Raw genomic sequence first — 11634 nt, 5'->3', positions numbered from 1 at the left:
AATTAATTATTTTCTTCATATACTAAATGTTGTTTTATTGGATTATTAATTTATTTTAGTTAATTATATTTCTTTTAATTTTTTTGTTGAAGTAATTCTTTTTTATTCAATTATTATATATCAGTACATATAGTTTTTAATATATAATATTTATATCATAATAAATACTATATTATGGGATTATTATATATTACAAAACATTATTTTATTGACTTATTAATTTCTTTTAGTTGATTCTTTTTATAATTTCTTTTTTGTTGGTGCAATTTTTTTATTAGATTCTTATATATCAACAAATATTATTTTTAATATATAATATTTACATCATAATAAATAATACATTATTGGATTATTAATTTTTGTAATTTGTTTTTTTGAATTATTAATTTGTTGAAATATTACTTTTTTAATATAATAAATTTTATCTTATTGGATTATTATTTTATTTTTAATGTATACTATTAATTGTTTTTAATTTTATTAGTTTCACCACAAAGTCGTTGAAATACGTAAAAGTGTCGCTTATCATCGTCAAAAATTGGCAGGATCACCTCCAAACACCTTCATTGGAGGTTCAATAGATACCCTACCCTATTTCACCTAGCGTTGCTGGTAGCCACCTGTGACAACCTCTTCATAATCCACTGGAATCCTTCATATCCCACATAATGCGCAACAAACCCCTATAACATTTATAAGTGGTGGTGGTGACCGAGTGATGGTGGTGGTATTTTCCTTATGGTTTCTCATTATAAGCTAGATGAAATGAAAGTGTTTGGCAGCGATCCTAACGATTTTGATGATAAGAGACGACGGTTTTGCGTATCACATGACTTTGTGGTGGAACCAATAAATTAACAAGAACTATTATTATAATTAAAAATAAATAAATAATCCAATAAAATAATATTTAGTATATGAAGAAAATAATAAATTAAAAGTAATAATCCAATAAAAAATAGTTAAAAAAAATTACAAAATTAACTAAAAGATAATAATAATCCAATAATATAATATTTATTATGATATAAATATTATACATTAAAAACTATATTTATTGATATATAATAATTCAATAAAAAATAATTACTTCGACAACTTTTTTTTTAAAAAGAATTAACTAAAATAAATTAATAATCAAATAAAACAATATTTAGTATATGAAGAAAATAATAAATTACATAATCCAATAAAAATAATTTTATAAAAAGGATTAAAAATATTAACTAAAAGAAATTAATAATCTAATAATATATTATTATGATATAAATATTATATATTAAAAACTATATGTATTGATATATAATAACTCAATAAAAAGAATTACTCTAACAAAATTTTTTTAAAAAAAATCAACTATAATAAATTAATAATCTAATAAAACAATATTTATTAATATATAATATTATATATTAAAAATAATATTTATTAATATATAATACTTCAATAAAATAAAAAAGAATGTATGCAAAAATGGTCTTTATGGTATGGTAAAAGACAAAACTGCGAAAATGGTCCCTAGAGGTAAAATTGTCATTTTGAAAAAGTTAACAGCCAACCAGTTAAACTTAACGGATGAGGGACCAAAACCACAATAAAACTTGTTGAAAAGGACCAAATCTGCAACTTTTCAAACGTTTGGACCATAACCACATAAAATAAGAAACCACGGGGACCATTTTTGCAATTTTGTCTTAAAATAACCATCCAAGCTCCTTTAGTTGGAAGGAGAACAAACTCTATAAACCATGTTGCCCTCCTAGATCGCCACCAAAAAAGAGGAGAAGACCCAGCAATGATATGTAATTTGGAGCAAGATACTCAAACGTCCAGCTACCATTGTCACCATAGTTGCACCAAGAAATCCCTTCCCAAAAGCCAATTAACAATATATGATACTTAAAGATCAAGAGAAATGAAAATAACGATATATTGGTTAAGGATCTACACACTCAGTATATAGTTATAATTTTCAAAAGCATGGAGTACGAAAATATAACCACCTATTGTTCATGAAGCTTTCAAGACTAAAAATATCAAGGTGAGGATTAGACATTTTAATATGTGCTCTTGCCCAATCAAGACATTAATCTTCTTCAATAACCTGCAAAAGATTAAAGGAAAACATCTTTTCCTTTATTATAAGTTTATCGCTTTTGTTTCCTAATGGAAAATACAACGTGTTCTTCTACTTATTCTTGAAGACAGATATACATAAAAATCTAGGGGGTTATCTTTAAATGAATTTTAATAATATTGAATTTTGAAACTGAAGAATCGATCTTTTTCACCTTGTTCTTTTAGGTGTGCATAAACCCTCATTACTCTTGGTGGATAACACCGAATTTGGTTCCAACAATCTGGTTGTGGAAACTTTAGGATTTTTCCATGCGAACCTTTCACAATCATCTATATATCAATATTTTGAGCCCCCTCCCTCCAAAACTATTCAATTAAAACCTGTTGAGATATTGGACAATATAAAATAAGGTTTTTAGACTTGTCCCGCATTGGTAGAAGGTAAAAAAAAGTTGTGGTCTCCACTCTCCAAGCCTATAAAAGGAGTCTAATGTTTTATTTCAAAGTATCCCAATCAAATACACTTTAAGTATTTGATTCTTTCTTTGGATCGTATCAAAATGTTAGTAAAAACTTTAAAGAGTGTAGGTGTAATTTGGAAGAGGACTGAGAGATAGTTCTCCCCAATTGAGATCCGAACTATCACTTGTTGTCGTCCACAATCAATCAGATCCCTAAACTAGCTCAACTAATCCATACTGGATTCTAAGTAAATCCAAGTGACTATCAATAATACGTAGTCAAATAGTCATTCAAATATTCCGCCCTAAAACCACAATCAAATAAGAACAGGAAGTAGGGCTAAGTCAATTTTCTAATTCTATGTAATTCTAATCACATATCGCTCCCTAATGAATTAAAGAGGCTCCTAGTCATCCTATCATCGCTACGACACTATTAGAGCAACATCAATACCCTTGGAAATAGCAAGCGACCTAAGAGCACAGCTCGCCCACGAATAGAATAAAACTAAAGCAGGTACATAGTTGACCAGAAACGTACCAATCTGTTAGCCTATATATTATTAGCCCACATGTTTGTGGGCCCTTTTAGTCTTTAGCCCATTAGGGTTTTGTCTAGCTAGTATTTATTCTCCGCTTTATTCTTTGTAGCATTTATGCTTTCATTGAAAACCTTATAATTTCTCTCAATTATAATCATATGGCAATGTTATCATGGTATTAGAGCAGAGGTTTGATACGTTGTTAGAAGACTTCGTAGCAGTTTTCTGTGGCACTAAGGTTTGATACGTTGTTAGAAGACTTTGTAGCAGTCATCAGAGCAGAGTTCGTTGTTGCTGATCGATCTCTTGCTGTTCGATTGATTGTTTCCGCTGGTTTGTTACTACTCTCATTCTCAGATTGCTTAATAATTGTTGTGGTTATTTGTTCATTGCCAACATAACTGGAAAGGATGATTCCCTTCATTCAATCAGTACTCGTCTAGATGGAAAGAGTTATACGTATTGGAGTTATGTTATGAAGAACTTCCTTTGTGGTAAGAATATGTGAGGCTATGTCATTGGGACTAAAACCAAACCCTCAGTGCCTCAAGCTGAGAATTTCGATTTGTTGGTTGATGCTTGGGAGACTGATAACTCCAATGTCATTACTTGGATTAATAATTCTGTTACTCAGTCTATTGGCATGCAGTTGGCTAAATATGACACGACAAAGGAAATTTGGAATCACTTGGAGAGACTGTATACTCAGTCCAACTTTGCTAAACAGTATCAATTAGAATATGATATTCGTGCCCTTCAAAATGACCAGAGTATCTATGTTGCTTTGTCTGATTTGTGGGATCAATTGGCTCTTACTGAATCTAAAGAGTTAAAAGATTTTGAGCCTTACATTGCTATGAGGGAAGAACTGTTGGATTAAGTGTTTAAGTCCATAACTATAATTGGTATGTACTTGACTTGATTATGAGCATGGTCCTTTTGGGTTGCTTTCACTCATGCAACTTGATAGGATGACAAGAGGAGAGAGAGTAAGATTTATTATATGAATAATAAATTGGTACTCAAAATGGTTTTATTAATATATTACAAGATTAATATATTATTTGGAAATCATATTATTAATTAGTAATTAATCAGAAATTAATTTTAGGATTAAAGGAACTGATTAATAATTGAGGGACTGTTCTGCAAATCATTGATAGTTGCAGAACTGGGCTGATTGGACTCCTTAATTATGGAGTGGATGAAATCCTATAGGAGGCCCTATAGATTTCGTCCAAGGCCTCTTAAGGAGGTGTCCATGGGCTGCTTGTTGCCTAAGTAAGGTATTAGGGTTTCCACCTGAAAACCCTAGCAGCCACAACTATATAAAGACCCTCTCACTAAGGATTTTCAGCCTATGCATGTCTTATAAGGAACCCTAGCTGAAATCCTTCCCTCTCCAAGTCATCTTGTTGCATTGAGTGTTTATGACTCCATTAGAGGTGCAACACTTGGGGTACTAGGCTTTCAGAAGTCAAGATCAAGAAGGATTAATCTTGTTATTGCTACATAACAAGTAAGGTAAGCTTCTAACCCTAATTTGTATGTCAATTTCGAAAATTGTATGCTAGTCCATAGGGTTATTGCTTTGGTGTTCATAGTTGTATGTTTAATAGAGAAAAACTTAGATCCAAAACAATTAGGGTTGCATGTACACCAAAGGATTGTTGTAATGCTCAAAACCCATCAGTGGTATCAGAGCCTAGAATGTTTTTCACTTGAATAGATGCAAAAGTGAATTGCCAAAAGATCAAGAAATCGAAAATTTGTGCTGTCTGACTGCTGAACTCGACGAGTTCCATAGTGGACTTGTCCAGTTGACTGGTCTGGTGCCTGTTTTTTCGACTTTTTGATCAGTTTTTTGATTTGGATAGTTACCATAACTCGTTTTTAATGCCTAAATTCGATTTTTCTGATTGGTATGTGATATCCTTATCAAAATTAATGGATTTGGTTAAATATGGATAATATAATATTATTTTGATTCAAAGATTTAACCTAGTTTTTGAAAAGATTCAAATTACACCCTTGTGGTTTTATAGTTTAAATTTGAAATTAAACGTTTTTAATTTTTGGTAATTTAAATAGTTAAACCCTAGTGATTGAAATAGTTTAAAAATACACCCTCATGGTTTTGTAATTTAAAAATTGATTAAATAGATTTAATTTTGAAATCTTAAATTTAGAACCTTAGTATTTTTAATAGTTTAAATTACACCCTAATGGATTTTATTAATTAATTAATTAAGTATTTTAATTAAAGGACAATTAATAAGTCCATAGATAGGTTTAAGTTTAATTAAATTAAAAATCTAATTTATTAAAAGATTAAACCTTAGTATTTTAAATGTATAAAATACACCCTTATACTATATAAAATTAAAAGTCTAATATATTATATGTATAAGTAAAAGGTCAGTCTTACCATTAGTAGACCTCATTCACGAAGCTGGTCTATAAGGGGTGTTTAAGGAAGCAGCCAGTAAAATGACCGTCATTGGGTATCCATTCTTACCCACCGCACCCTTGACCAGTGGAGGGTCGTTAGCCGAACGGGTATGATAGGACACAAACTCTCATTAATAAGTATAATGAAATACAAGTAACTAAATTTTTTTATAAATTCCCAAATCTTAGTTACATAAGAAAAATGTGAATTTGGTGCTAATCCATGAAATTGCACATTGCACCTTATTGGTCGTTAGTGGAGCGTGTGTGGTTAACCGGCACACTAATTTGGGACTAATGAAGGATGTCAATGGGTAGCTCGAAAATTATCGTTGATCAATGGAGCGTGTGTGGCTAACCGACACATTGATTAGGCGATAAATGTTATCGAGAGTACCAAGCTAATTTGCATGGTTATTCACACCTTGTTTGTGATCCTCGGTATCCCGGTCACAAACTTGAAGGGCATAATTGGGATTAAACATGCCATTGAAAAGTTCAATGAATCTCAAAAGATCTAGGAGTTTCATTTAAAAACCTAATTCGTTTAAAATTTTGTTTCGTGGTGGAATTGGTAAGTCATCATTTACCTACCTTCAAATAATTTGCAATTAGATTACGACATCCCTCTTATGAATTGTGAATTATTGTGAAGGGTCCTAGCCTTAATATTTCATTTTGGGTGTTATATTAAGGATTAATTCAACTAACTTGAATTTCTCCCCTTGTAGATGTTTAGTTCTGACAACTATGGTCTTCCTTATCCTCTTGGAAAAAGCTTTCCTCATGAAGATGATATTCCATGTGGCGATCGAGGTGACAGATCAATCCCTTTGTCGTGCATTGATGGAACTGGAAATCATACTTCACTTCTTGCACTTCCTCCAATAATTCTCTTTGACCCACGTTCTCGAAGACTTGAAAAGTTCAAGGTTACTCAAGCCCTATTGGCATGCAAGCATCGAGATGGTAGTTTTGTGTGTGCACACATCTTGGAGATGAAGTCGCACATTGACAGACTAGGAATGTTGGGCATCGTCTTCCCAAGGAAGTTGGCTGTTGACTTGGTTCTTCAATCACTTCCTGAGTCGTATAGTGAGTTCGTAAAAGATTACTATATGATAGACCACGACGTAACCCTCATTGATCTGACCTATTTGCTAATTGCTGCTGAATCATAAATGATTCGGCACACTGGTAAAGCAAAGTTGATTGGAAGATCTACTTCCCAAATTTCCATGGACAAAGGCAATAACAACGATAGTCCAGAAATGATTTCTTCTCCTAAGGGAAAGAAATTGGCCATGGTCAAAAGGTTTGATCATAAGAGAAAGGAAAATTCTTAAATAGGTCTATGCGTCACTCCTGAAGAGTCCATTTGCTTCTACTGCCATTTGAAGGGACATTGGAAGCGAAGCTGCCCTAACTACCTGAGAGATCTAAGAGATGGTAAAATCAAATTGTATGGTTCTACTTCAGGTAAGTTCACTATCTAACTTTATTAAGTTCCTATTTATAGATTCTTAATACATGATGTGATAAGATTGCATTTTGATGTTTTACAGAATCCAAAAGAAAGATGGAAGCTTAGAAGAAGAAGTTAGCTGAGTTTGATCATGAAGAGATGAATTTCAATCGCATGGTTCAATGATCAGATTCTTGAAGCTACTACTTAGGAGTTATGATAGATTTCTTAGGAATATTTAGAAACATAGTTTTCATATGTATTTGCGTTGTAAGGACAAGTTTTTCCGCAATTTTATAAATAAAGGAAATTTTGATTTTATCTTATTTTATGTTTCCTTACAATAACATTTGTGAAAATTGTTGTTTGTATGTTTCTATTAATAGCAATGTTGGAAATGGTTTGATTCTTAGTTATATCGATTGTGGTAGTGTCGTAATTTTCTAAGTAAGGAAAGATTCTCATCACCCAAGTTTCAATTAGATAGAAACTTGGAATCATATGATTTGAATCATGTGATGTATGAAAATCTTGGTACTTGGAAAATTAGGACTAATTTCTTGTTTTCATAAGTATGTAGGTCAAGTGAAAGATAAAAGGATCTATTCGTTATGATTTACTGAAAGCTCAGTAAATATGGTTATGCTTACAAGATTAAGTATAATTTTGATACCTTGAAAAGATTCAAAGTATAGCAGAACGAATAAGAAGAATCAAATTAGGCAGAAAGATAAAAGTTTATCCAATATGAAAGGAAAGGAGAATACTTTAGTATCGTGTTTTATGATCATCCTAATGATTGTGGAACCATGTCACAATTGATCCTCTAAGAACACCTTAGTGCACTTGTATGGATAAGAAGAGGAATCGAGAATTGTTGAAATGGTTAAATCAAGACGATGAGTCATGCTTCGTTTCAAAATCGAGTCTTAGAGTCATACTCCAAGTTGTACCTTGAGTAACATGTTCTAAGTAGGTTTATAACGCCTCATAAAATGTGGAGTAGAAATGTTTTCTAACTCTTGCACATTTGAAATTGGTAGTTGTGATGTTTCGGATAAAACAAAGATCAACTAAAACCAATTACATGAAGTGTTGTCTTGATAAGGTCTCACACTAACTCTTGAATATATGGTTGTCAAGAAATGTTCCTTGACAGAGAATCTTATATGTCAAGAGGACAGTGGGAGTCTTAATGGTCTTGAATAGTTTCAAGAACTAATCAAGAATAAACCTTTTAGTTATCACTAGCACACGACCTGAGGTTGGTAACCTACCGTGTTGACATATTCTTGTTTCTGTGCCTATTCTAGTTAGTTTGACTATGCATGTGAGTTCTATGAGTTCTCATTTGAATGCATAAGTCAAAGCAACTTGATCAATGGAAAGTACATTGATCTGTGGGGTGAGCTACTCAATAACTTAGAAGCAATGGTAGGATCCTCGTGCTACCAGATGGCAAGAAATTAAGATTAAGCAAGTTCAGTCCGTATGAGTTTGAATTTTTCATAAACCTTATCTTATGATAGTGGTTGAAAATGAAGAATTCACATGGATAGGAACACATACACCATAAAATCTAAGTGGCAAAAAGTTTCTCTCCACTTCATGAAAATGATTGTGAGGAAACGCTTTCAGTAAGTAGATTTAAAGGATTAGAGTTAGCAGTTGTGATAATTACGTTCTCAAATTCGAATATGATTACGACATCCCTCTTCATAGTTCGAATTGTGAGAAATGGCAAAACGTTTGAACATTTGGAACTTATCACTATAAGTTCTGAAAGGGTTTAAACTGACACTTGTGCCACTTAATCTGAAAGGTGTATGATCTTGAGAAAGTCTAGGTAAGGACTTATCAAAGCACCACGTATCAGAAATCTGAACTTTGGAAAGAAAGTCAATAAGTATTGATTTCTAGAAGTCCAGCTGGTTTCTAGGTACATGTCAAATCTAGTGGGAGCATAAGTGTTATGCTAGTATGAATATAATTGTTATGCTTGTGGGAGTATGATTATACTTAATATTGCAAGTAGGCAATGTTATTTATAGGAAACAAGAGTTACAAATTTGCAAAGTTGCAAGTTTAGATGTTGTTTCTCTATAGAAAGTTATAGGGAGAAGATACTCATACTTCATTTCGAATCTAAAAGCTTAGATTGAAATTTTAATAGAATTTAGTCATGGATATATATGAATGTTGTGTTGAAACGATTCAACATAAGGAAATTCAATATATGGAAATATCATAACAAGAGAATGATAAAGTATCATGTATTTATAGGATTGATTACATTTGTTATAATATTGATATGTTCTAATTTTCCAAATGCCTAGGGTATTAAGAGGGAAAAATGACTAGAACGAGATATGACTAAATTTGTTAAACAATTGTCGAGGACAATCTGAGGATTACCAAAGATTGGTTGCTTGTGGACAGTTGGAAGTGTAGTATAATTTTGGAAGGACCATATTGACATGTTCTGAGAAGAGGCAACTCTTGTTCAAAAGTGATAGTTAAAATGGGAATATATAAATGGAAGTTAATCATAAAATCTGTGTAAGATTAGAAGCCTTAATGCAAGAAGGATGTTCAATGGAATGTACTTTGAATATGAGACTTCGTTTCCATGGAATTGTTCTCCATTGGAATACTTTATAATATCTTTGGCCAAGTCTCTGTGACTTTGGTGCCTTGACATTACAAAAGGATCTTTGCATATAAGTTTAGAATCTATCAGATTCCAGTAAGTGGCAAGAATTTGGAATTCTTACACTTATGATAAGGATTTGGAATTGTGAAATGAGCATCGTTGAAAATGTGTTCAGTTGATATGTTTTACAAAGAAAGGACCATAGATAAACATAGTGCGCATGCTAAGAGCATGGGATGACTATTGCTTTAATTCAAGTGTTAAGTTGATTAACCGAAACAGTATACAATGAATAAGTCAAATTAATATGGTGATTAAATAATAAGTGCTTTATTTATATTCAAAAGTTTTGAGACCATAGTTAATTAGATTATTCTTGTGTTTCACTTCACATGTTTTACTTCCCGAATAACTAGGTTATTCAAACATCCACAGTCAATCATACTTTAGAAGTAAGTAATGAGGTAAGACTGTCATGGATCTAACTGTAGATTGTCTAAGAGCTTAGACATGGAACAAGTATGCTGCAGTGTTCATGAGTACTCCTGAAATAGGATTTGAGTATTGGATTAAACTCACGCTCATCTGAATCACTTCATGGATTTTATCACGAGTGATTGTGAGACGATAATATCTTATATTCTTGAAACAGAGACATATGAGTTGTAGTTTACAAGTCGGTTACACATTGACAATATGTAAATGCACCAGTAACTTGGTGTTATAAAACGTATTGTTGTGTGTGATTTGATGAGTAAATTGAACAAGCATATGAGTCGAAGTTTATCCGTTCCTTTTACCCAATGTGGGATAAAAGCGATATCTGTGGGCCCCTTGATGATTTAGTGATGACAACCCTAAGCGCTTGGCTAAGCCTGAACTAAGTTGATGTGTTCAATTGTAGTCTGTTGTCAGTCCTCATAAATCAGAAATCGAGAAACAGCACATGGACAGAGAGAATGATTATAACCCATGTCTCATGTCCATACGATATCTTGTAGAATGGAGGAATATTTGATCCCTTATCTAAAGGACGCATTACTGATAAGATCAGAGTTCGACAACGACTTTTAAAAGCTACGATTGCTAATCAGATTCTGAAATCGTACTTGCAATAATAGTTATTAGACTTATCCAAGTGGGAGACTGTTGGATTAAGTGTCTAAGTCCATAACTATAATTAGTATGTACTTAACTTGATTATGAGCATGGTCCTTTTGGGTTGCCTTCGCTCATGCAATTTGATAGGATGACAAGAGGAGAGAGAGTAGGATTTATTATATGAATAATAAATTGGTACTCAAAATGGTTTTATTAATACATTACAAGATTAATATATTATTTGGAAATCATATTATTAATTAGTAATTAATCATAAAATTAATTTGATATTAATTTTAGGATTAAAGGAACTGATTAATAATTGAGGGACTGTTCTGCAAATAATTGATAGTTGCAGAACTGGGCTGATTGGACTCCTTAATTATGGAGTGGACGAAATCCTATAGGAGGCCCTATAGATTTCGTCCAAGGCCTCTTAAGGAGGTGTCCATGGGCTGCTTGTTGCCTAAGTAAGGTATTAGGGTTTCCACCTGAAAACCCTAGCAGCCACAACTATATAAAGACCCTCTCACTAAAGATTTTCGGCCTATGCATGTCTTCTAAGGAAACCTAGCCGAAATCCTTCCCTCTCCAAGTCATCTTGTTGCATTGAGTGTTTGTGACTCCATTAGAGCTGCAACACTTGGGGCACTAGGCTTTCAGAAGTCAAGATCAAGAAGGATTAATCTTGTTATTGCTACATAACAAGTAAGGTAAGCTTCTAACCCTAATTTGTATGTTAATTTCGAAAATTGTATGCTAGTCCATAGGGTTATTGCTTTGGTGTTCATAGTTGTATGTTTAATAGAGAAAAACTTAGATCCAAAGCAATTATGGTTGCATGTACACCATAGGATTGTTGTAATGCTCAAAACCCATCAA

Source organism: Lactuca virosa, chromosome 3, assembly GCF_052849685.1.
Source record: "Lactuca virosa cultivar CGN04683 chromosome 3, Lactuca_virosa_CGN04683_v6, whole genome shotgun sequence".
Lineage (NCBI taxonomy): Eukaryota > Viridiplantae > Streptophyta > Magnoliopsida > Asterales > Asteraceae > Lactuca > Lactuca virosa.
Note: the sequence above shows the minus strand (reverse complement) of the source record.